The sequence below is a fragment of the Thermobia domestica genome, chromosome 1 (genome assembly GCF_964235325.1).
Source record: "Thermobia domestica chromosome 1, izTheDome1.hap1.1, whole genome shotgun sequence".
Classification (NCBI taxonomy): Eukaryota; Metazoa; Arthropoda; class Insecta; order Zygentoma; family Lepismatidae; genus Thermobia; species Thermobia domestica.
This window is the reverse complement of record NC_137454.1, coordinates 10,371,461-10,374,504: the sequence shown is the minus strand read 5'-3', so window position 1 is coordinate 10,374,504 and position 3,044 is coordinate 10,371,461.

The window sequence follows — 3,044 nt, the reverse complement described above, 5'->3', positions numbered from 1 at the left end:
TTACTTGGTGAAATTGTTACACAGCTATTATTTTAAAATAAACGTTGTTTCGTTCAATGATTTGTATTTCTTGTTTAAGTCACATAAGATAACAAAGTTCATTTGAACCAGTTAATTATTCAGTATTAAGCTCATATAGTTTGAAACTCTACCGTATTTCCACAACTGTAACACGAAACTAACTTTTTTTTTCTACGACAAACACATTGGCACTGGAGAGGTTAGTTATATAATTTAGTTCAAACAATTTGTTTAGGTAACTTTAAACTTGTTTAGCATCCTCAGTTTGAATAAATATGAGTAGTATATAGAGAGTCTTTACTTTCTGTATATATATATATATATATATATATATATATATATATATATATATATATATATATATATATATATATATATATATACATTGGTTAATAGTTAGGTTCCTTTGGGAAATAGTGTTACCTCTATTTACACGAAATAATTATAAGCTGGTAAGTGAATATTGTACAAACATGTATAAACATATTAATGTTTCTTCCCGTGAGGAGTTTTTCTATTCTTGTTAGTATATTATTAGCGCCTGTGTTTGTACAATTACAATAAGTACATTTGTTAGATTTAGTTAGTGTGAAGCGCATAATAGTCTTTTTTGTAAATATTTCACTTCAATGTACATTCATGTCCAAAATTATTGTCGCATATCTATCAATATGTTGTTCTAGGAATATAATTTGCTAACGAATTCGCCCAGTATTTCTTATAATGTTAGTACGTGTATAATCGGCAAAGATATGTATGTGACAAATTTCATGTCAAAAGAGCATTAAATAAGAACTATAAAACGAAAACAAAATTTTCTTGTCCATTTAGCAACATTTTATTTTACTCCTTATAATTTTCATATTTATAATTATTTTCCTATAAAATTTACCACAAATATACATTTCCCGATTATACACATAGTATCAGTATTAAAAGTACCCTGCAAAATCATTATCAAACCATTACAAGAAGACAGTTATAGATATACGACAATCATTTTGGACATGAGTGTACCTCGATTATGCCCTTTAGGCTAAGGAAAATGGATGTTTAAGGCAAGTGAATGATGGTGGAAGAATTTGGTGAAATGGGAAAGTGGGAGACGTTGGCCGGGGATCGAACCAGGGACCCCGCACCAAAGGTAAACGGTCCAGCATTGAGCCACCGTGCCCCCAATACTCTTTTGTGTATATCGTAGTTCTCTAAAGTGATGTAATACTCGAAGATGTTTGCCAGGACAATGTCAACTGTTCGATATTATTTTAGAACGTAGTTGAAAGGTGCTTGACATAATCCTTAAGAGTCTTCATCCCGGCGAAATTAAAATACCGCTAATTTTACAGTAATTATGTGATATCTTCAAATAGATAAAAGATAATCGAAATGTGGAACAAGAGCGCCCTAGGCAATATTATTTTACATAAGAAACCGTTATCACGACTCACTTATCTGCTTTCGATTTCGAGCTATTTTGAAAATCGGCATTTATTTTCGCGTTTCTAAACAGCTGAAAACGGAAACCCACTAGGTGACTTGTGATAACACTACCTCACGCAAAATAATATTGTCTAGGGCGCTCTTGTTCCACATTTCAATTATCTTTTATCTATTTGAAGATATCACATAATTACTGTAAAATTAGCGGTATTTTAATTTCGCCGGGATGAAGACTCTTAACGAGTTGTAACGATCGCTAACTGCTGATGCGACGCACTGCTGGCATTTCTCTTAAGAAATATGCCATTGTTCGTATTATTTAGGGTTGACAGATTTCTAAAATAAAAAAAGATATACATTTTGCCCCTTCACCAGAAGGTCCGCGGTTGTCTATTGAAGTTTAGTTACCAAGTTCCCTTATTTTTTATTATATAATAATTGTAATCATAAAGCCAATATAATAGTTTCTTTATTTTAATCATAAAGCTAATACAAACAGAAATTCGTACATGTTTATGACTTTGGGCTCATACACATAAGCATATATATAATATGTAAATGGTGAAATTTTCGGTCGCTAGCTCGCTAATGGGCACTGGCGATCAAAAGCATTTGCATAAATCAGATCTGTGCGAGAAAACATGATGACCGGATCTCCTGCACAAACAGAATATATCTATATATATCTATATCTCTCTCTGTCTATATATATATACACACACACACACACACATATGTATATATATATATATATATATATATATATATATATATACAGGGTGTTTGAAAACAACACCGACAACGTTTGGGAGGTGATTCCTGACACCAAGATAAGACAAAAAGTATAGACCAACCTGGGTACACAGGCTGGGTACAAAAAGTATAGACCAACCTGCAAGGGCTTTTGAAGCTTATGGACCGGTATGACAAATGTCTCGATGTACGTGATACTTATGCGGAAAAATAAAGGTACATCTGGTCTTGAATGTCACATTCTATTTTTGATCTCGCGTCCCCACCTGTGTCCAGAGTCGCCTAGGAAATCTCATTTTCGGACTCACTCTCGTATATAATAAATTAGATTTTATGTTTCCTACTTCTCTTGTAAAAATACCTATTAAATGATACAAGGTGGTCAACAAAATACAAAGCATTTATTTTTTTGCTAAGAACTATGGTATAAATACCGGAATGGTGCCATACAAATCAACTCCCTGGCAAATGCTCTCCACGTCCATCCCTTTTCCCTATACAGAAATAAGCCTTACGTCCCAAAAGGTCATACATATTTTTAAAAAGAAACCAAAGGACTACACACTGTGCCTCCTCCTGTGGACGCTCATATGATTAAGAGTAAAAATGTGCGGATAATCCGAAAAGTGAAAATGTTTGCATAATAATTAGGAACTTGCATGGTAAGCCGTAGATCTAGATGAAACGATCGATTCACTCTCACATTTTTCTTCTTTGAAATTTGCATATTTAGAAGATCTAGTGTTTAAAAATTAGCTTGTTTCTTCCGTTATTCTATAGTACATACTCCAATAGTTAAAATCTATTTTTAATCTATTTTGACTTTTACA